The sequence below is a fragment of the Antechinus flavipes genome, chromosome 2 (genome assembly GCF_016432865.1).
Source record: "Antechinus flavipes isolate AdamAnt ecotype Samford, QLD, Australia chromosome 2, AdamAnt_v2, whole genome shotgun sequence".
NCBI lineage: Eukaryota > Metazoa > Chordata > Mammalia > Dasyuromorphia > Dasyuridae > Antechinus > Antechinus flavipes.
Genome location: NC_067399.1, coordinates 553,063,717 through 553,088,611, shown reverse-complemented (window position 1 = coordinate 553,088,611; position 24,895 = coordinate 553,063,717). Strand labels below are relative to the sequence as shown.

Sequence of the window (24,895 nt, the reverse complement as noted above, 5' to 3'; positions counted from 1 at the left end):
TCACATGCCAAAAGTTGGGGATATAAAAGCTAGATAGCCCAAGTGCTGCACTTACTTTGATAGTATGTAAGATTTGTGGTCCATATGAATACTCTTTCTAATGGTACAACTCTCAACTACTCCATAACTATGTCTACTCTGTGATTTTTGTGCATGTTCTCCCATAAATCCTTCTTATGTGACCAATCACCATGTGCAGTTACCACGTGGAACCTCAAGTTGTTGTTCCTCATTCTTGTAACATGACTGTCCCACATAATTTACCAGTCGTACACCTCATGCTGTTTCTCTTGGGCAGTTCTGTGTTAATAGGTTGCAACCTATAGAAACCCAGCATGTGCCTCTCTCCATTGCCCTTTGGATGACTCACAGCTCTTTCTTTAAGGAGTATGGTATTACATTATTTGCATCCATATACTTTTGTGGGGTGGGCAAGACAATCAGGGCTAAGTGACTTGTCTATGATCACACAGTCTGAGACTGCATTTGAACTCATTTCTTTCTGACTCTAAGGCTGGTCTCTCTATCTGCTATATCACCTAGCAATCTTTGCATCCAAATAGTATTGCTGGAAGAATACTGATGTGGAAAAGTTTGTTGTCAGAATTAATTACTCCAAAATTGGAGCACAGGCAAAATAGTATAATAATAGGAAGCAGTGCATCTCAGCTCTTCCTAAAACTCCTCCAAATAGCCTAAAAATGTGCTAGATATAATCCTCATGGGAAATTTTAAAAAGTCAGAGGGATTTTTTCCAGCATAGAGAAACAGGGTTGCTCCAGATGTGAGGGATGGCTTCAGGCTTACAGCCTACCTCATAGAGCATTCCACTGCCCAGAGAGAGACTGTTCATCAGGGCAAGAGTAGGTAGGTCCAAGACCAATTCAGGGCAAAAAGACAGGAACAGGTACCAAATGGCAGGTTTGTTGCCTACTTTCCAGTTTTGGATCAAAATCCATTGTAGACTGAGCAAGTGATTTTTGCAGGGGAATGGTGTTCCTAAGTAAAGTTCTGAAGCAAGCAATCACTGTGTAGTTCAGAATCCAGGAGCAGAGCAGGGTCTTGGCTCTAGCTTCTTGCACAATCTGAAGTCTAAAGAATAATAACTACAGCATGAATCCCATATCAAAGTGGAATCTATAACTCCACTAGAAACAATTTATAGAATGGCAACAATATGGTAAAGATAAACAACTTTGAAAGAATTAGGAGTTTGTAACAGAGATTTTGGTGTGTTTTTTTCTTTCTTAAGTGTAGGGGAGGAGTTAGGGTAGGAGGAAGAAGTTGGATTTTTACTGATTAGTTCTGTAGAAATATTCATATTCTATTTTTTTTTTTATGAAAAGCAGCCAAGCCTATTTTCCTCCTATTCATTTGTGTGTCTTTGTAGATGACATTGTGATGACTGTATTAAATGTAAGAACACTGCAGAATTTTTAAATTAGATGCACTATGACTTAAGAGAGTTTCTCCTGACTATACTTACAGGAAATTCAAGCAGCTGAATAATTTCTATTGTCCAGTCTCTGGTATTCATTTGGCTGGACAATCCAAAGAATTAATCCACTGATACATATATTTTAGATGCTATGGATAGATATATAGTACACTGATATATACATAAAATGGTTTAAAAATATAGAGGAAATTTTCTAGGCTGGGATAAATTCTTTGTGGAATAATTATGGAAGGACATGGATAAGTAAAACAAATCAAGGTTTGATTTATTGTTTTGTTGATTGTCTAGATATAGAAAAGTATTAATAATGCAGATTCAACTTAAAAATATATCCAAGTACATTTTCTCTTAAAGAGAACCTGTTGTTCAAAATTTACCAGCACATCTCTGCCTTAAATCAAAATCTCCATATTGACAGCTTCAATGAGTGAGAAGTTTTGATCTAGAAAAAATATGTACATACCCCATATGACCTCTGATTTCCTGATAAAGTTTTAGGTGAGTTTGAAAGAAGTATTTTACTTGATCATTAAATAGGAAGGGAAGCCAAACCTTGATAGACCAGGGTTAGATCAACATAATTTCAGAATTAGTATATAAATTATCCAATGTAATAATCTCTGTATTTTAAAATCTTGTTCTAATGGAGTGACATTTTTATTGATATACTGGTTATTTACAATATTTAACACTTTTGTTCATGTACCAATAGCTTCCTTTTTGAGTCTGGTCTATGAAGAGGATATTATGAAGAAGATTTGACTAGTCTCTGAAGAGAATTAGGCAAATTATGTTTGCAACTCTATATTTTTAGTAAAAGTTGTTTTAATATAATTGTATTTTTGATATGGCTATGTATATTTATGTTTTATATTTTGATATGTTTTTGATATATTTACATATATATATATATATAGACAAAAAGTACAACCAAGCTTAAAAAAATGTTAAATATTTTTATATTTTGATATGTTTTTGATATAGTCATATATATATATATACATATATATATATATTTGGACAAAAAGTACAACCAAGCTTTAAAAAAAACCATGTTAAAATTATTTTTCAGCATACCCCTAGGAAAGTCTTCTAGATGACACAAGTCCTTAACTATGGTGAAGCAACCTAATAATAAGGGAATGAGCAAATCCTTAATTCCTGGCCTTATGACAATAAACCTATCAAGTGAGAGGAAAACTTGAAGAGTTTTACTCTTTTTATATACAATTACTCAAAGCTCTATGGAATAGACAAATTTATATGATAATTCTCATCCTAAACTGGAACCTTAGAGGCAGGAGGCATGTCATATTAATCTTTTTTATCTCTTCTAAGTCTTGAAAATAGAAGGCACTTAATGCTTACTAGGCAAATGAAATGGTCATATTTGAAATTTTTGATAAAAATTTTAAGTCAAAAAGTTTATAACTTCAGCTTTTCTCCTGGTATCTTTTGATCCTATCCATATTATCTTTGATTTATATGTACATTTTTAATTAGATGTTAATTTTTTCCCTCATTGTTGCTCTAAAATACTGTTGTTTTTGTTGTTAATTTATCCAGTTGTGTCTTACTCTCCATGACCCCATTTGGGGTTTTCTTGGCAAAGATACTGGAGTAGTTTGTTTTTTCCTTCTCCAGCTCATTTTATAAATGAGGAAACTGAGGCAAAAAGAGTTAAGTGACTTGCCCAGGGTCAGACAACTAGTAAATGCCTGAGGAACTCTTGAAAATGAGTTTTCTCTGGCCTGGCCACTCTATCCACTGTTCCTGCAGCTGTCCCTACAACGTAAATCCATAGCATTTTATCCTGAAGGATTTTCCTAAAGGACTTCCCCAGATAAATCATATGACATTATTTCCCAAGATACTAAATGTTTGATGTTACCAGTGTTGAAAACAACAGTTTTACTGGATGAATTAGTACTTAAGGATAATAATACCACCATAGGAAAATGAAATATTAAGAATACAATACAGTAAATATTTGGCCAAGTTTTCTAACAATACTGTGATTGAACATGTCAATGTACTCATTTATTTGATCTGACTCTCCTGAGCATTCTATCCTATTACGCTGATTTGAACCTGAAAAAACTTGTATTTCAATATGATTTAAGAAAATGTTTACATAGAGTTAACAAAATTTCAAGGAAAACACATTCATTTGGAACCTGCAATATGTGGTGTCTAAGGAAACACTGCTACATAGCCCCAGATATTTGACAAAGGAGATGGAGGATACAGAATAGAGAAGATAATCCCGCACAGGTTTTACAATTCAGTGAGAGAGGGGCAGATCCCCTCACATAACCCATTCTAAAATTCTAGAAGCAAGAAAAGGAAAACCCCACTTGTCCAAGGTTCAAAGCTTACACAGAGTTCTGGCACAAGGCTTTATGAGGAAGGGAATTTACAACTTTCCCTGCCCACAACTACCTTCCTTGAATTATGAGTCTTAACTTCACACTTCACATCTCTCTTGCCAAGTCCTGTCCAGCTTCTCCCAGATGTAAGCAGGTACAACCCAGGATCAAAATGGAAAGCATTGTGTTTTATTCCACTAAAAGCTTTCATATTCCTGAGCTTTGTGTCCTAGATTTTTACAGTTTCAAACCCCTAGTGTTTCTCATTTAAAACTAACAAACAAAAAATGAGTTGTTAGCAATGTCCTTTTGGCATCCATAGCAGAATTAGAGTGGTAGCCATAGCTAATTTGAGAAGACATTATTCAGGGATGAAAAGTGGGCTTAGGGAACTACCAGCAACACAAAATATTGATTCTGATCCCATTGCTAAACTGCTTTGAATTTTATCCATGCAAATTAAAATGACTGAAGAACGCATTAAAATATAAAACGTCAAATGAATCCAAGAACAAAACTAAGAAATTTTTCTCCTTGGCATCTCCCAAGTCTTCTATCTACTCTGAATGGTTCTAATTCCCTTTACCTATAAGAATTTTTCATGTCAGTTGATCATGTGGGGGACTCATTAATCCATGCCCTACCCATGTTAACAGATGTTAGCTATTAAAAATAGCTAACTTCATCTAGTCATAGAACATTGGTCTACATGGCAAGAGATTTGTATTTTAGTTCTGTTGACTTAACCTTTATTAAATCATTTAACCTCGAACTTTAGTTTCTCTATTTGTGGAAGGAGTTAATAGTACATATTTTTTTCATATTTTACATATCCATGATGACAAATAATATAAATATTTAACTGCTCTTTTACTCTTTAGGTAGAAAGGCATTATACAAATCAAATATTATCTATTATTTCCTCACACTAAATTTAATTACGATCTTCCAAGAAAATTACAGGATGGTTAATGGTGGAAACTTAATAAACTACTTTTTCTGAATTGTTGTGTTTTCTCAAACTTGACCACTTCATTAACAGGGATAGAACTCAGGCATGCAACATGTTTTAGGTCACCCATAAAACCTAGGATATAGTACATCACAGAGATATGGAATATATTTCATGTTACTAGTTAATAAATCAAATCATCGTTTCTCTATAGAAATTACATGGGGATATCAACAATAAAACATTCATATCCTTTATTTCACTTTGCAGGAAGATTAAAACATCCCAATAAAATGAAGTCAAAACAGATGCCAGGCAGCTGTTAAAGGCAGACCATGAGAAACAATAATTAGTCTCAATTAGTTTCTCAGTAAATTATATAAGCAAGATCTGTAGACACTCAGCTCAAAGATGTTTGCTGTGTCAAAGTTAGTGAACCTTGTAAAAAAAAAAAACCTTGTAAAAATTTTCTAGATTTATAAATTTTGGACTCCTTCAAACAATCCAATTCTAAATGTAATTGTTTACAATTACACTTTTGGTACAAAAAGGATTGATGGATTCTGTAGCTATTTTCTATTGCAAATAATTAGATACTAAAAAAAGAGCAGCAGATAAATATTAATTTAAATGTTAATTGACTTTTTAAGATGAGACATGAATTTATCTTATAGTTTTTTCACTTTTCATCACAATATGCCATGTCTAAGTAATTAATTTTGAAGCTTCCCACTACAGTATGAATTGATTTACCTGACAAAGCTGTATTGGGTAAGCATTCATACTAATAGTCTTGGATTAATACCCAAAGCCCTGCCATTTCTCTCTTCAATGATCCCATTAGGGATAGGAAAATCAAATTCAGAAGAGGCCAGAGTCACTAACACTAATTCCCTCTGAAAAAGAATAATGCCATATGATGTGCAGTGTGCAGGTAGTCTCCAGCATGCTGCTGGGTTATATTCTAAATGTTCATTTGTAAATTGGTTTGTTTGGAATTTGGAAGGCATTTTTTCAAATGAATAATTATACCTTATAATAATAATATTTTTAATGATAGCTAACATTTACATATCACCAATTACATGTTAAATACTGTGCCAAAAGTTTTATAAGTATTTCCTTTGATTCTCACAACCCTGGAAAGTAAATGTTATTATTTTTATTTTATAGATAAGGAAATTGAAGAAGACAGAAACTTGCCCAGGTTCACACAACTAGTAAATTTGTGAGTCTGAATTTGAACTCAGGTCTTCCTGGCTCCAGTCCTAGAACTCTATCCACTGTGCCAGCTAGCTTCCTGGCTGCTGTGTTCTCTGGCTATAAACTCCACAAAAATCCACTTAAACCCAAATTTATGTGTATTAACATTCTGTACTTATAGTGGTATAAAATCCAACTACCACATAGAATAATCTTTTCAATGATTTAGAAACTTAAAATGGCAAGTTTGGATGGGAAAATTCATGGAGAGTTTTATTTTGGGATATCAGGAACACATAGGCATCTATCCCTTATTGAAGGAATAGCTCCACATTACCCGGTAGTGACTTTGGAAGGCTGAGGCAAATGGCTGTAGTAGGAATTGAGAGATGTGACATGGAGTCATAGCAGTTTTAGGGAGTTTGAAGATGAATGTGGGAGCAAGAGGTTCTCTCTTATTCTTGTAACTATGAAAAATGCATAACCGTCCCAATAGGCTGTTGTAAAGTTCGAGCTACCTCCCTGGAAGTCTTGGGGTCAGCCAGAGTCAGGATAAGCAAAAATCCTTGGTGTTTGGGGGGAGAAGTAAAGGAGATGGATGAAATTGCCGCAAGCTCTCCACCAACCTTCCCTCTCCTGCTCCTCCTGCAAAGTGAGTCTGGCTTGTCCTGTTCCACTCTCTAATCCCTCCTATGATTATCTCTATACACCAAAAGATAGAGCCAGCAAGGAATAGTGAGAAGGACCATTTTCCCAAACATATGCTAATAGAGTTATTGTCCCATAAGTAATTAGCCTTAAGCGTTTGGTTGTCTGATTCCAGTGCACCTATTCATAGTTTTAGTCCTTTACAGGCTGTCAATTTACCTCTTTTTATTTTTTCTACTACAATTACTTATTTCTTCTTCTTCTTCCTTCTTCCTTCTTCTTCTTCTTCTTCTTCTTCTTCTTCTTCTTCTTCTTCTTCTTCTTCTTCTTCTTCTTCTTCTTCGTCTTTGTCTTCGTCTTCGTCTTCGTCTTCGTCTTCGTCTTCGTCTTTGTCTTCGTCTTTCTTCTTCTTTTCTTTCTTTCTTCTTCTTCTTCTTTTTTTGTATATTCTTTCCTTGGCTTGCAAATTCCTAAATAATCTTCTTAAAATTTTCTAGCATTATTTACTGTTTGCAAACAAGATGAAAATGTCTGGTTCTATGCTGGCCTTCTTCCTCTGTGCTGTTTCTTCCCTTCTCTCATTATTTTTTTTTTTTTTTACTTAAGGGCTTTTAGTGCAACTGGGAAATAGGGATTAGTGCTGCTGATAGGTAAGGAGATGGATTAAATCATTTCCTGCTTTTGTTTTTTTTTCATTCCCTTACCACTTTCAGGCTTGCCAATGCAAACTTGGTTTTGATCATGCCCATCCTGATCTCTCCTAGGGACGAAGTGTGAATTAAAGATTAATTAAATTTGGAAGAATTGTAGATTAGAATTAATAGAAAAGAAGAAAGAGGAGAGAGAGATATTCCAAGCTTGAGCAATGTTGAAGAAGAGTCCCCATTTTTACATACTGTTCAGGGAAGTTTTCGTTTATAAATGATATGTAAAAGTAAATGATAAACACATATACATAAAACTATGCATGGCTTGTGTGCCATTATGTGTATAATTAGTTAATAAAATGTATCCCAACCTTATTTTGGCCATTTGAGGATTTCACTAACCCTTGATGTAGTTCTTGTTTAATAAAAGGCAATGGCAGAAAGAGACAGAGGTTAGATGAGATGACAGAAAGAGACAGAGGTTAGATGAGATGAAGACAGAGTGAGGAAGAGCATTAGGAGCCATTTAGTTAGATTTCCCTCACCGCATATTTTTCCATTTTAGAATATGTCACATGGTCATTTAGTCTGTGCTTCAGTATTTTTAATGATGAGAAGATTTGTATTCAGGACCAACTCATTTTTGGATAGCTTCACTTATCAGAAACTTCTTTACATTAAGCATGTCAATATTCTTAAATACGTTTTCATTCAATAGTTCTATTTTTGTTCTTCAGAGCAATGCCAAACTTCAAATATTTAAGACATCAGTTTTAATTTCCCCTAAATCTTCTCTTTAGATAACACTTTTTTTCAATTAATATTCATATGAAATGGTATCCCAATTCCAATGAATAAAATGTCTATAGTTTTATTCAAGTCATTGTTTAAAAATGTCAACAATCTTATGAATTGATGCAGAATAAAGTGAGTAGAATCAGAAGTATATTGTATGCAGTGTAATATTGTACAATGAACTGAATGATTTTAATATTCTAAGCAATTCAGTGATCTAAAACAGTCCCAAAGGATACATGATAAAAAATGCTATTCACCTCTAGAAGAAGAACTGCTAGTGTCTGAATACAAACTGAAGCAAACTTTTTTTCCTTTTTTGGGGGGGTTTGAATTTTCTTCCGCCAATAACTAAAATTATGTTTTACATGATTACAACTATATAATCTATATCAGCTTACCTCCTCAGGGAGGGGAAGATGAAGGAGGGAAGGATAGAATTTGGAACCCCCAAAACTTAAAAAAAACTAACAAATATTAAAAAATTGTTTTTACATGTAATTTAGAGGAAATATTATTTAAAAAAAAAAGAAAAGCAAAATTGGCACCAGTAAATGATGCCAGGAGTTGACATGGAAACTTTTCACCAAAGACCTCTTTCTATTATTTTTTGTATATTGTGTTTGTGTACACACACACACACACAGTATTTAAGTACTTTTATACACATTTTATTCTCTTGACATTCCCTCCTCCCCAAAAGTTGACTGTAAGCTCCTTGAGTGCAGGGACTGTTTCATTTTAATTTATTTCCAGTGCCTTGCAATCAAGCTTAATGTTGCAGAATTCAATATTGAAGGACTTCCACAGCTGTCAAACATTAAATATTTGTTAAGTGACTATTTATCAGGCAGTCACTGAACCAAGCTATGAGAATATTACAAAAAGAAAAAAAGAAAGAAAGCAGATTATGTTCTCAAGGAGTTTGCATTCTATTCAGGGAGGAAACCTATAAACATATGAATCCATTACACACATAATATAAAATGGATATAAGATATTATTTTGAGCAAGATATTAGAAATGATGTTTGAACAGAGTTCTGAAGAAAAGCAAGGATTTTAAAAAGAGACTATAAGATGGAAGTGCATTACAGATAACAGGGATGGCTTATGTAAAGGTAAAAAGATGGGGGATAGAATAATATGTGTAAACAAATGTAAGAAGGTCATAGAGGATGGAAAGGAAAGCTGGGATATTAAAAGCCAAATAGAAGATGAGGTAAAGAAAAGAGATTTTTATTAATGGAAAAAAGTCCATACTTAAAAATAGAAAGATTTGGGGGTTGTACTACCAGTATGGAATGCTTCATAAACTTTCAGATGAGTTCATTATTGTGTTAGTTTTACTTGTTTTATTTTGATACAGGAAAACACTTCTATAATAAGGATAGTATAAAATATTTGTAATATAAAAATAAAGCATGTTAATAAAACTTAAAAAAGCAAAATTTTACTTAATCTTAGACTTAATTGGGAGCCACTGGAATTTAGCAAGCAGGGAAGGCACATGGTCAGAACTATGTATAAGTAATATCAGTTTGGATGTTATGTGGAAGATATATAGGATATGTAAGTAACTTAATGCAGAGAGATCAATTAAGAGGTTCCTCTGGGAGAGAAACTAAGTTGAAGCAAGTTGTGCTTTGCCCAAAGTCACATAGGTAGTAATCATTAGAGATGGGAGTTGAACCAGGGTGCTCTGATTTCAGAGGCATTATTCTTCCCAAAGTACTATTCTGCCATTATTATGCATGTCATTGGGCTCAAAAAAAAATTATTTTGAGAGTGTAAGTTTAACGTACCATCACTACACTAGGGAAAACCCCTCAAAATTAAATGACCTATTGGCAGGAAGACATTATATTCTATTGTGTTTGTATACAAAAAAGGAGGGTCTTATATGGAAACCTAACAAGAGCCTATGTAGGTAGTTGTCTTTATGTCTGACTTCTCCACTAATTTCTAGCCAGGTATGGCAGTGTACACCTGAAGTCCCTATTATAAGGGAATCTTATTATTTATATAATTATATATAATATATAAAATTTACAAAATTTTATATGTGTGTGTGTGTGTGTGTGTGTGTATAAATAAATAATTATAAGGGAATAGGGGAATAAAAGGGATCACCTGACCTCTGAAGTTCTGAGCTATAGAGGGAAGAACCAATTGGATATCCACACTAAGTCTGCCACCAACATGGCAAGCTCCAAGGAATAGAGGGTCATTAGAATGCTAAAATAAAGGTTGAACCAACCCAGGTCAAAAATAGGGTAGGTCAAGCTTCCACAATGATTGACAATGGGAATAGTCTCTATACTTCTGGCCTCAAAGACTAGGTCAGCAAAACAAACCAATAAGTAAATGGAAATTTAAGAAAATGATATTTAACTTCTTTTCATTGGTGGTTGTCCTTTGTTCTCGAAGAGGAACAAAATGACATCACTATGTCCTAGTGGCATTGACTCAGTTGATGCAAAAAAAAGACAGGTAATTCTGAAAACTAGTTCAGCTGTAATGTTCTGAAAAAGAAATATTTAGTCCTTAATCTTGGAATCCCTTAACTGTTGGTCCTGTTTGGAATTTTTAGCTGTTGCTCTGAGGATTCAATTTGACTTTGAATTTTATAGGTAAAGTCAACTAGAGAGAAATATGCTTATGCTTAGGACACTTATATTTACTGGAAGGATATCAGCTTTAAAAACCTGAATTTTCTTAATGCATGTGTTAGCAGCCAAACAAGTCTTTTTCATGGCATGGTAGTATCCTTTAAGCAGCCTACATTGCCCTATAATCCCATTCACAGTTTTGAAGGCTTTACTTTCATATTGACTTAATTTTTAAAAATAATGTATCTATAGTTACTGGATTAAAATAAATTTAGTGATGGAAACAGGGAAGCTGAGGCATAAGTGATGAGTATTTAAAAGCAGCCTCTGAATTCACTGGATGGAATAACCCAATTCCCTCTTTCCTCTAGTCCAACTTTCTTTCTCCTGTCACACTCTATCACGTTACATTCCTTGTAACTGTAGTTTGTATCAATACATGTTTTGAGTAAAAATAATCAGGTGAATCTTGATTTTGGTAACAGGTTATGCCACACCCAGTTACTAAGTTTGGGGGAAAAAAATTAGGCATCAAAAAGAATAATACAGCTGCTGATGCAGAATGTTAAAATCCAAGAGTAACATTCCTGTCTGATTGCTTTTATAAACAACACTCAGTAATTTTCCAGTACAGTAGTCCTCTTACTTACAGTCTTGCCAAGCTCTCACTCATGTCGGGATTTATGCTACTTTTTTTTTTAAGTGATTATCTGTTTGACAACCTTAGCTTGTTAGCTTGTTAGTCTTACATCTGTTATGAGATTAAGTAAATAAATAAAATGAGATAAAATTTTAAAGGCACTTTGTAAAACTTTAAAGTGCTATATAAATGCTAGCTGATATTATTATCAACATCTCTGTAAATTGTTTTTTTAAAAACCCTATAATGTTTTTCTTTCTCAGATACAAAATCTAGCTTGCTTTAAATGCTGACAATTTCTAAATAATCCCCTTTCTCATTTTTGTAGAAATAGCATGGTTAAGTTGGATAAGCCCTGGCCAGGGTCCTGGGAGGGTTGTGGGGGAAAAGAAAACAGCACTCTTGTTCTCATTTATCCTATTTGCATATGAAGAGATGGTGGGTGAGTATATGTCACCTTGTTTCACCTTTTAGTTCAAGTATAAAATCAAAAAACAAAAAACAACCCACCTTAATAGCTATTTGTTAGAGATTTACTTAAGTTCACAGGAGTATACAAGTGCTGTGGTTATCAAGCATGCATTTTGAGTTGCTTTTCCATTAGTGGTGAGTCATCTCAAGCATAGAGGCTTTATTGCCTAGTGGCTTTTGTGATCTGTAGTTTGCATGTGGAAAAGAGCTAGCCAGAATGAAAGGCTCAGTCTGTGGTCACGGAGCCGTTTTTCTCAGTGCAAAGCTAATTGGCCATAGGAAGGTTGAACCTGCAACCGTGGCCTCATTAGCACCAAGCTCTGCCCAGGAAGCTAAGCAGCCACAGATGTGAGGGTTAAACACGATATAATGGATGTCACATTTTGGCTTGGGATGAAGGGCACTATGTTAAACATCATTATTAGCATCAGAACTTATATTAGAGGGTTAGCTGAACAAGCACAATGATAGGTCTCATTTGGAAACTTTTCCTTTGATATTTCAGCAGGCAGTGCTAGTTTCTAAGTATACATTCTCCACAGTGCTGATCCTAGGGAAATATATATATATATAGATATATATATTATATATATCTATATATATATATATTAAGGGTTTTCCTTCATCCCTTCTTCCTTCTGTATAACTTTCTTTTTCAGTGGTATAATCTTTCCCACTTGTATGCCCAATGTCCTCATGATCTCTTTGTCTATTCTCTCAGAAAAAGTTTTTTCTGGGAAAGGATCTGATAAAATAGGAAAGACTCTAATAAGCCATTCATACTGTAGTAGATATAAATTATTTGTATTGATAATAGAAAACTTATTCAACCAAGTCAGAAGACTTGGGTTTAAATTCTGGATCTGCCCTTAGCTAACTATGTAACTCTGGGCAAATTATTTCAGGCAGCTGGGCAGTGCCATAGAACATAGATAACTGTTTCAGGGAGTCAGGAAGATCCCAGGACAAATTCAGCCTCTCACGTTTCTTGTCACTTCTGTTTGCCCCCGTTTCCTCACTGTAAAATGGGGGTAACATTAATACCTCCCTTCTAGAGTTGTTGTGAGGCTCAAATGAAATATTTGTAAAGTACTCAATCTATTGTCTGATACATTGTAAGTACTATATAACAACAATAGTATCATTTTGTTTCTCCTGGTTATGATTTTCTCATGTGGCAATTTAATTGGACATGATATCCATGATCTCATTGCAGCATTAAGAAGTCATGAATCTATTTATTATGCTATGCATCACAGGGATATCTGCATTTTTTTCACAGAGGATCAACCCCTAAAGTAAAGGACTTAAGTTAAAATTATGAAATTTGAGATTCACATCAAAGAGGTACCTTTTTTTTAGGTGTAATATCATTTTAAATGTCCCATGAGTGATACAATGAATCAGGCAACTATCTACCTTATATAATATTAAGAGTGGTTCTGCTCAGATAACATTCAATACAATTCAACAAGTATTCCTTATGTGCCTAATTTGTACGAAACACTGTGCTGAGTGCTTCAGAAGATACAAGGTTTAGGTAAGGTATAATATCAGATACTGGTACACTATAGTGAACAGCTTTTGGAAGGAGATCTATGAGTTGATGAAATTTTTAAATGATAAGACGATTATTTTCCTCCACCCATTTCAGTTCTTACTGTTAGCAGTAAATGTCTCTCATTTGGAATGCATGAGCACTACAAGAGAAAAGAGGAAAAAATCCACGTGCAATTTTTATAAGTCCAAGGGAGTTATGAAAGGATAGTCTTTTTTAGCTGGCTAAAAACCAGAGAAAGAGTGGGTATGTCTAGTTCTGGGTAATAGTATGATGCTTCCTTGAAGTTGACTTCCAAGAGTCTCTCTATATAGGAAACGTTTTATCTCTGACATGTTAGAAATGCTCCTTCCTTTTTTCAGGAATTCAAATAAAACAATTGATGGGGATCAAAGTGTTAATATGCTATGTTCCCAGACATACCTTTTTGAGATCTTTGACTTGGTAAATTCTTTGTGGTCTTTGAGAGAATAGGATTTAAATATTTTCCAATTTACTTGACGTATATTAACAGCAGGGATAAAATAGAAAATCTTATCAGTGATTCTAGTTGCAGTGGGGCTGTTTGGATCCAGATGGGAACATCCCTCTAATGTTGTAGTTGCAGGAATAGTGGAAAATTTAGCAAATTTCAGAGGTATAAGCAATAAGCAACTAAAATGACATGGGTATGTAGGACAGCAGCTAATTAATATGGAAATGGGCCTCAAGTATTTATGGTGTTTTCTCTCAGAATTTTATATAAAAAGGCTAACTCAAATTTTATAGGAGAGGCGGAATTAATGTCTAATACACAACCCCCACCCCGGGCGGGGGGGGGGGGGGGAAGCCTTCAATTAGTTTCTATGTAATACATATATATGCATTTATATTAAATGTAATGTTGCAATGTTTATATTTCTCAGAAAGGAAAGATAGTACTTGAAATTAAAAGTTCAAAGAGGAAAAGATAGCTTCATTTATATCCATAATAGGAAGGACCACAGAACCTACAAACCAGATACTATGAAATGAATTTTGGTAGTCATAACTCAAGTTTCTGCCTTCATGAAGCTGACAGTTTCATGAAAGATATGACACATATACAAATAACTATAGCTGTTTTTTAAAAGTACAAAAATCAATTCAGCAAGCTTTAATTTAAGCATCCACTACATGCAAGTCTTTGGAGATATAAACATAAAAGCAAAACAGTCCTGACCTTGAGTCACTTAAGTTGATTTTGCAGGGATACACTATATATGCAGATAAATAAATGCAAGATAATTTGTGGAGGTAGAGCCACTAAGTGGGGTTGTGAGGAAAGGGGTTAGGAAGTGAAGCTTGAAAGAATCTTAAAGACATAGTTAAGAAAGGGTACATTCCAGACATAGATTAGAAAGGCATAGAAACTGAACCAAGTTCAGGGAGCATCCAATGAACTAGTTTTATTGGCTGTAGAATACATAAAATAGAGTGCTATGCAATAACTCTGGAAACATAGACAAGAAACAGATCTTGGAGGACTGTATAAAATGCCAGACTGTGGAGTCTACTTTATCATAGAGACAATGATATTCCACTAAAGATTTTTTTTTTCAGAGAAATGATCAATAGCTGTGTGTGGGATGGATCGGAGAGGAGGAAAGGCAGGGGGACAAATTAGGAGATTATTTTACTACTCTACGTGGAAGATGATGAGAACTCAAAGTAGGTTGGTAGACTATTGAGTGGAAAAAAGGGAATGGATACATGAGGAAAAATAGAGGAGAGGTAAAATTGACAAGAATTGGCAAATAATCACATATGAGGGGTGGAGAGAAATGAGTCAAGAATGAGTTTGAGGTGGTGAATGAGAGTGACAAGAATGATAACTGTTTCTTGAAAAAAAAGGGAAGTTTGATGGATGGATGGACTTGGAAAGGGAGAACAATAATGAGTTTTATTTTGGACAGTTTGGATTTAAGATGCTGATGGGACGTTACAACTAGAGTGAATACATAGGCTTTAATCATTGTTACAACAAGTTCTAGGATAGTAAGAAGGAAAAGAATAATAAAGGTAATTGTTGATACCACTGTACTAATGGAGGAGAGTGCTAAGGTTGCTGACCAAATTATTTGCACAAAGGTATAGATACCCAGTAGGCAAGTTCGGGGGACATGGTTTAAATCCTATATCTGCCACTAACTGTGCAAATCACTTATCCTCTCTGAGCCTAAATTTCTTTGTCTATAAATGAGGGAATTTTACTAAATAATCTCTAAGCTTCTTTCAATATGACATTAAGGCTAGACATATAGATTTGAGAATCATCTGGAAGGCAGGATTTAAACAAAGGTTGCTTTGCCTTTTTTATGTTGGAGGTGATCTGGGAATGTTTGTGGCCAGTAGGAAAGGAGGCAATGGATATGGGATATGGAGATACTGAAACTGATATACAAAGAGAGAATGAAAGACAGGAAGGTATATTTCAGGAAGGAAAAGAAAGAAGTTTGGTGTTGATTTCTGAGATAGGGAGAAAGATTAAAAGACTATGTGGAGGGATTATAAGATATGGAGAACAGTAAAGGAAGAAGCTCATAGCATATGAACTCAAATTTCTTTTTCTTTCTTTCTCTCTTTTTAAAAATTAATGCTCATGGCAAAATAGAAAAAAATAGAAAAACAGAAATAGAAAAGTTTCCACAGAAAGACAGTAGTTCAATGAGGGATAGTCACACACAGCTTCCCTCACCCTCCTCCCTCAAGGCATATGGAGTAGCATACAAGATAATGGTTCTGACAGGCAGTGGTTATACACCCAGCTTGAAGGCACAGAACTTTTGGGAAATTGGATTTACCCAGAGGGTAAACAAAGAACTTGTCATAGTAGTTACCAGGTTGTTGTTGTGACAGCAGGATCAAGGAACATGAAGCAATAGGAAAAATAAGTTCTTTCAAGATTTAATAGAAAGGCCTATCCATGATGAGAAAGATAGAGTTATATCAGTAGTGCAACTCAAAGGAGAGTTTCACTAGTTCTAAAAAGAAAAGGAGATGTTAATTCATCTTTAAGTATATCAGTGCTGTGTAACAGGAGCTAAACTTAGGCTAGTAGGACCATAGATTCTTCTATCTATTCAACAAAATTTATACCAGACACCTGAAAGTTTTGGATCCCTTGTTATAGAAAATGTCTAAAGTTTCCTACACACATCAATGATGATTTCCATGAGAATCTCTAACCATCATGATGTGTTCAGTATTGCTCAAGATTGAAAAGAACTTTTTGAAACACAAATTTTGCCTTTTTATAGGATGCCACATTTCTTTCGAATATTCCTTACTTTTTCTGTAATCATCAGAATCACAATGATCTTTCTTCAGAATTGAGTCTATTTTTAGCTTCGGACCTATTAGGAGTTCCTAATTACATAGAAAACAGTCAAATAAACAATCTCTTTGTCCTGTAATATGATCTTGTGGAAAGGAAGATGAAGGGATGATGTGAGATACAAGCCTAGAAACATGAACTTGTCTGTAAGCAGTAGGGAAAAAAATAGAATTTAGCAGACAAGGAGAGACTCAGGAAAAGTGAGAGTCGGGATAATAGAAGGAGCAATTGACTGGAAAATATGATGGGATCAACTGTGCATAAAGAGATGATTTCCTCAACAAAAAGAATCACCTTTTCATGTGAGACTGGAGTGAAGGAAGAGAGAATAGTATATGAGTTACTTGAGGAGAAAAAGAAAAGAGAGAGTTCAGAGAATGATTTCAAAATATCCAATGAATTATGAGACAAGGTTTGTAGCTGAGAAGGTAAGTAGAGGAGGATCTATGTGAGTTTTGAGAAGGGAAAAAATGGTTTAGAAAAGGCACTATATTGAGTGGGACAGTGAGCTTGGTAAGGCACAAAAGACTGCCTTGCCCCAGTGAGGGAATAGCTGAAAATAATATAAATTTAAACAGTTAAATAATATAAAATTGTAGAGGATCTAGTTAGCAGAATTTACCAATTGTCTCTAACTTCATTGCATAGCACATGAGTGGTAAAAAGGAGGCTGATAGTGAGAATAGACAAAATCTGAGACGTGGCAAGGCAAGATTAGTCATAGGCAAGAGTCTGCAGAGAAGATAATAAAAAGTTGAATTGACAAAAAAAATTTCTAGTAGTTCTTTTGGTAGTGGCAAAGAAATGGAAATTGAGGGGAATGTCCATCAATTGAGAATGGCTGAAGAAGTATATGACTGTGATGGAATACTGTTCCATAAAAAAATAAGTAGAATGCTCTCAGAAAAATCCAGGAAGACTTATACAAACTGATACAAAGTGAAATGAGCAGAACCAGAATAACATTGTACACAGTAGTAGCAATACTGTAAGATAATCAATTGTGAATGACTTAGCTCTTCTCAGCAATACAGTGATGCAAGAGTATAGTAAAGGACTTATGATGAAAAATATTATCCACCTACAGAGAAAAAAAACTAATGGATTATGAATGCAGATTGAAGTATACTTTTTAAAACTTTATTTTTCTTGTTTGTTTGGAGGTTTTCTGGTCTGTGTTTTTTTCCACAACATGACTAACGGAAATACGTTTTGCATGATTATACATATATAGATTATATCAAATTGCCTTCTCAAAGAGGAAGGAGGAAAAGGGGGGAAAGAATTTAGAATACATCGTTTTATTTTATTTATTTTACCCCAATTAGCCTGTCCTCCTTTTCCTCTCTCTGTATCTCTTTTCCATTAATTTAAATATTTTGTCCTACTCTTGTTAGTCTACATGCCCTTTTATATTCACCTTATCTTATTCTTCTTCTTCTGGATGCGTGTGTGTGTGTGTGTGTGTGTGTGTGTGTAAATAACATATATATGTATTATCCAATATATGTACTGTTCCCTATTTAACTAATTTCTGGTGTTATTTTTAGAACTACCAGTTCTCCTCCCCCATGTGATACTTTGATATCATTTCTTTCTCTGTGCCTTATTCAGGCACATATCAGCCTGATAACTATTTTTATCTTTTCCTAGATAGTTTTGCTCAGTTTTGCCCCAATCTTTTTTTGGAACTTCTAAATTGCTAATGCCACTTCTTAGACCTATCATTTATATTTCCATGTATAAAACATAAATGGTTTGTCCTTGTTGAGTCCCTTGAAATTAGTTTTTGATTTTAACTGTTATATGTTAAATTTTAGTTCAGGTTTGGTTAAGACAAATACCTGAAAATCTGTGAATTTATTGAATGTTCATTTTTGGAGGGGTTCAATATTACATTTAGTTTTGTGAAATATGATCACAGGCCTAATTTTTTTGATTGACCATACGTAATGGTCTTTTATTATAGCTGCTGATAAATCCTGTACAATTATAATTGTAGCTCCAGTATATTTGAATTTTTTTGTTTGTTTCTTGTAAAATTTTCTGAGGGTTTAGAAACTTAGCAATAATGTCCTTGTGTATATTCTTTGTAGTATTTTTTTGAGGTGGTGATTGGGGAATCTTTTCTACTTTTACTTTCTCATCTTGCTCTATCACTTCATTACAATTTTCTCTGATTATTTCTTGCATGATTGTTCCAAGGTAATTTTTTTGGACACAACTTTCAGATAATCCAATTATTTTTATGTTTTCTCTTCTTGATCTGTTTTCCAGATCTGTTGTTTTTCTTGTGTTTCCACTTCTCTTCTTTTTTTTTCCTTTTTTATATTTTGTTTTATTTCTTGGTCTCATAGATTCACTGATTTTCCCTTTCCCAATTATAATTTTCAAAGAATTATTTTCTTCTTTGAGACTCGATTTCCTTTTCTAGTTTTTCATAATTTTGTTTTTCTTGATTTTTTTTTGTTTTTTTTTAAAGCTTTTCCTCAATGTCTCTCATCTGAGTTTTAAAGTCCGAGTTTTTCTATAAATTCTTTCCAGGTAGATAGCCATTTAACATTATTTTTTGAAGTAGAAGAAGAGGCTTTTTTTTTTTTTAACTTCAGTATTCTCCTCTGAAGATGAACCCTGGTCTTCCCTATTCCTATAGTAAGTTTCTATGGTTGGGCTCTTACTCCATTTTCCTTATTTATTTTTCACTAGTCTGTGTTCATCCTGAGGTACAATTTTGTTTTGTTTGTGGGGAATCAGGGTATGCATTCTGACTGAAACAAGTTGGTTATAGGCTGTCCTCTTCCTGACATTTTCCTCATTGGAATTGTCATTCAAGGATTTAGACTTGGCTTCCACTGTCAGTATCATTAAATTTCAGTGGGCTGGAGTTTGAAAAAGAGGTCCTAGAGCAGTCCATAGTTTCCACAGAGAATTCCACAAAGAATTCTTTTTTTAACTTATTTAAGTATGAGCCAGAAAGTGAGCTGAGCTGCTCTTATTCTCAATATTCTACCACTGTTGCATGTCTGAGATAGGTTATCAAATAGTCTTTAAAAGATTGAAAATAAGTGTCACATAAAATGGAGAAGTGAGTGTGAGCCAGCCACAACCTATAAACATTGAGGCACTTCAAAGAAAAATAGGAGTGAAAGGCATCACCATGGAAATATACCACTATAATAAAAGACGAGTGGTCAGCTGTTGAGGATGAAGGATTATGGGTGGACTGCTCCACTGGTATTTCTACAGGTCAGGAGAAAGTGAGTGATGTATTAGATATACATCTTGGTTAATTCATGGAAGAACATGGACAGAGTTCACACAGAATAGACTGGCATGGATGGATTGAAGTTCGCCTCATTGAAAGAAGCATCCATATTGATAAGATCACAGATCCATTTCAGTATTTTCTTACTTAACTGTCTAATGGAGATAATACCTGAACTTACTTCATAGGCTCATTATGAGGCTTAAATGAGATAATATATGTACAGGAGTTTGTAAGCTCTTGAAGAATGGGTTACATTTATATCATTACTATTCCTATTATGATGTTGATGATTTTTCTTCACAAACTTAGGAAATGAAGTTGGGGAGAGAGAGAACAGAGAAAGGTTTGGAATTTACTACTTCAGGGAGTATGCTAGATTCAAAAGTGGAAGAAGAAAAGGATTTACATTCTCAACTGTACAAGTATGAAACAAGTAATGTGCTATATTGAAAGACAAGAAAGTTTTTTATTCTTGGAAGATCAGAGAAGGTTTACTAGAATAGATGGCATGTTAGTTGAAGAAGAATTCAGCAAGTTAAAGGGAAAGGAATTCTAACAGAAATGGTGTGTGCAAAATGGAAAAGCATAGGGCTTGGGCTGGAATGTTAATTTAGGATGAATAGCTCCATTTTACATTGTTTCCATTTTATGACTGAATAGTTGTTACATAGGAACCATTAAAGACTTAAGTAAAATTTAACAATAATGTATGTCTTCTAAATTTTGCAAATAGTTACAAATGATATATTGTAGGGGTTTTTTTTTGTGGCTAAACTATTGATAAACACTTGCAAAGTTTCCCTTTCATCATAAACTGAAAAATTGGATTACCAAATAGAATTTAGATGTAACTTGCAGTTTTTATGATTAGGGCAAACATAATGAAAGGCATAGAGGATAAACAACAAGAAAAGGAATCATCAAATAAATTTGTAATTAACGATGTGAAAATAATAAAACAGATTTAAGATAAATTCAATTGAGGGGATGTGCTAAACTTTGCTGTGAAAGAGTAATACACCTAAATTTTCAGTGCTCTGGGACAAAACCTGGACTAGTCATTTAGATTAACTTTAACAATATATACATATACTCATGAATATTCATATGCACATATAAATTATATGTGGATACGTCTAAACTTTTTTGTTGTAGTCATTCATTCATGTCTGATTCTTTGTGACCTCATTTGGGTTTTTCTTGCCAAAGATACTGGAGTAGTTTGCCATTTTCTTCTGTTGCTCATTTTGCAGATCAGGAAACTGAGACAAATAGGATTAAGTGATTTGCTAAAGGTCACACAGCTTATAAATATCTGAGGCCAGATTTGAACTCAAAAATTTCTGACTCCCAGTCTGGCACTCTATCCACTGTTCCACTTAGCTGCCCCACATCTAACTTTAACCATTTATATAATAATTGTGTTTATATAGTGTTGTAAGATTTACAAAATGCTTTACAAATATTTCTTTTATCATCACAATGATAGAAGGTAAGTGGTATTATTAAGCATATATTTTTCCAGAAAAGAAACCTGAAACAAACAAAGGGTTAAGTGATATAAAGTCACACAGCTAAGTAAGTGTCTCAAATCAGTTTTGAACTAGGTCTAATTTCAGGTTCAATACTCTGTCCAATGCACTACTTAGCAACATATAAATGTATATTACTGTTCAGAATATTCTCTGTCTACAGTAAGGCTAACTCTAATGATAACTATATAGACATGTATACAAATGCGTATGTATCTTATTTCTCATTGCTTTTGGTGGTGGTGGCCCTTTGTTTTTCAAAGACCAATGACATCACAAATATAATATCTTTACTTTTGTGTGAGCTGGTTTGGGCAGAGCTAGACAAAATTGTTAGCCTCATTCTTTCCTCTGAATCCAGTGGTAAGACAAAAGTCAAGATGACTGGTGATGGTCCAGTCTTGCTCACTGTGCCATCAAAACCAGAGACTATATCTTAAGGGAATTAATACTATCAGCTTTGGTGCTATCCCGACTAGTTCCTGCCTCATTTAGCCAGCTCTACCCAAGTTTGTAACTGTCTCACTCCCTTAACAGCAGTTTTCTAGTTCAGGAATCATAAGAAACTAAATGCTGCCATTATTAAGGGAAACAGAATATGGATCTCTTCTCTTACATCTCCTCTTATCAGTTCTTGGGACCCTCAAGACTAAAACAATCCTCCCAGTCATTCCATTCTCCTATCCCCTCCCCACCCCAAAATTGGGATATAAGGTTCCTGAAGGCAAAAATGATTAATTTTGTATCTGTATCCAGTAAGTAGCATAGTGCTTGGCTCAAAAGTATTCACTTATTAAATTGTTTTCATTCATTCATTGAGGGACAGCTGGGGTTTAAATTCTACCTTTATCACATAGTGACTGTATCAGAGTGGGCAAATCACTTTAAACACTCACTTTCTCAAACCATTCTCTAAAACCCCAAGTTTATGTTGCTAATTTTCACCAAGTTCTTGAATGTCCTCTATGTACACACACACACACACACACACACACACACACACACACACACACATTTATATATAATCTTGCATCTTCTAAATGATTTTCAGACATCTCAAAATGGCTGTCCAGTAAATTTAAGCTAACCATGTCCAAAATAGAACTTATTGCCTTTCCCCCTAAACTATCTTCACTCCATCCCCTCAACCTTCCTACTGTAGAGAGCAACACCATTCCCTTAATCCTCCAGGGTTGCCATGTATTTGACATCCTCTTTTCCTTACTTTCTGTTGTATCCAATATCTACTAAACTCTGTGACTTTAACTTTTGAAAATTCTTAGGGAGATAAATGTGACAGAGCTGAAGCAAGCTGATAATCCAGCCTGGAGTGGTAATAAAGGAAATAAAAAAAGATGATAAATATAATGACCTCCAGTGTGCCCAATTTATTTGCCTTGTTGTAGGTCTAGCAATGAATGGTCAGCACAGGTTTTGCTGCTTGCACTGTAATGGTTGTGTATCTTCTGAACGAGTCTTGAAAGAAATCAAAGTTGAAATTTATCACATGTGTAGTGTCCCTCTTCAAGAAATTTAAGTCATTGTGCTTAATGGCAAAAAAAGAAGATGTGTTAAAAAAAAAAAAGGAAAATAGAAGACAGACAAGTCAAAAAGAAACTGGGGGAAAAATTTCCAAGAAACCCTAGAGAGTAGATTCAGCTTCTAAGCCAGATATTACTGAAGAATCTCCAGGGCAATCAAAAATTAAGGGCTTAAAATATGAAGAAACACGATTTAATTCCAGAGAGAAAAACTCAACACTTCTTAGTAAAGTACAGAAACAAATGGAAGTTCTTCAGAAAAACTTAGGAAGTCTTCTTCTGGAAGCACCAAGAAATCCATAGCAGACAATGAAGAATCAGAAGTTTACAAATCAATTTTTAAAATACACAGCTCAGCCAAAAGCTATAAGGAAATGTTCTCCAATTGGGTTACTCAAACAGTATATTGCAGGTAAAATGCTCTTTTGTATGACTACAGTTTCTCTTCCCCAAGAAAAAATAGTTTTCATATACACTAGTCATTGTAATCTAATATCATCTGGTTTGTTATACTTTGAATAGTATTTATAAACATGTCCTTGCCTGTAAAAAAAAAAAAAAAAAAAAGAAAAGAAAAGAAAAAAAAAAAGAAAATTCTCAGGGAGGATTCTGGGAAGATGAAGGAATAGATTGATAAATTTCAAGCTCTCCAGATTTTCTCCTCAAATAGAACAAACTCGTGCCTCAGGGTGAACATAAACTGGTTAAAAATCAAAAAGAGTTGGGATAGAAGGGTGTCCTCTAGGTACAACCCAAGAAGATCTGAAGAAAGTCTCTGGGCCAGGAATGAACTCAAACACTTCAGGGCTAGCTTCTAGTGGGGAGCTCTGGGGCTAGCTGGATTCAGCCTTAGCAGGAATCATAGAAGCTTTCACCTACCAGACTGCTTGACGATTTGGGGGTCTGAGACAAAGAAGACTAAGTGAACCCCTTCTGATTCCGAATGCCAGGCCTAGATATGTTGTAGAACCATACTGGGTGAAAAGCAAGTAATACATCAGTTGGATGCAGAGGCAGTGGGACTGGGAGGTTGCTTTATGTGGGCACTTGATAGAGGGTGGAGCTTTTTATTTGGGGTTCCAGATCAGAGGAGAGAGCTTAAAGGACGCTTGAGGCACCATCCTCCCCCACCCCCCAATCCCAGGATTAGAGGTGCTATATCTCTTATTTTTAAAAAATGAACCAACAAAGAAGAAAAAAAAACAATTTAAAAATCAAATGAGAGATATAGAGAAAAAACTAAAAAAAAAAAAAAACTAAGAAAAACAAGATTATAAAAAGTCAACTAATTAGAAAAAGAAATATAGAGTCTCAAAGATGAAAATTTCTTTGAAAATTAGATTTGGGCAAGAGGAAAACCAGGGAAGCCATGAGAGGCCAAGAAATAACAAAACAGATTATAGAGAATGAAAAAATAGAACAGAATGTGAAACATCTTACAAGAAAAAAGACAAATCTGGAGAACAGATCAAGAAGAGAAAATATAAGAACAATTGTATTTCCTAAAAGTTGTGACCAAAAAAATAACCTTGACACAATAATGCAAGAAATAATCCAAGAAAATTGTCCTGGAATGATGGAATATGAGAGGAAAATAGAAATAGAAAAAATCCGCAAATCATCACCTCAAAAAAATACTTTGTGGGAAAACATGTAGGAATATTATTGCCAAATTTTGAAACCAATAGATAAAAGAGAAAATTTTGGAAGAAATAAGAAAAAAAAACAATTCTAATATGCTGGAGCTACAGTAAGAATTGTATAGGATTTATCAGCAGCTACAGTAAAAGACTCAGGTCCTGGAATCAAATCTACCGACAATCAAAAGAACTAGATCTACAGCCAA

At 34.3% G+C, this 24,895-nt stretch overlaps 1 protein-coding gene and 1 pseudogene across 1 annotated transcript in view; one reads left to right on the top strand and one right to left on the bottom strand.

Moving 5' to 3' along the window:
- Positions 1–24,895, bottom strand: part of ADAMTS17 (ADAM metallopeptidase with thrombospondin type 1 motif 17) — a 507,844-nt gene that overhangs the window by 62,445 nt on the left and 420,504 nt on the right. The gene's annotated exons all lie outside the window — the stretch shown is intronic.
- LOC127552294 (replication termination factor 2-like) lies at positions 12,013–23,548 on the top strand (annotated as a pseudogene).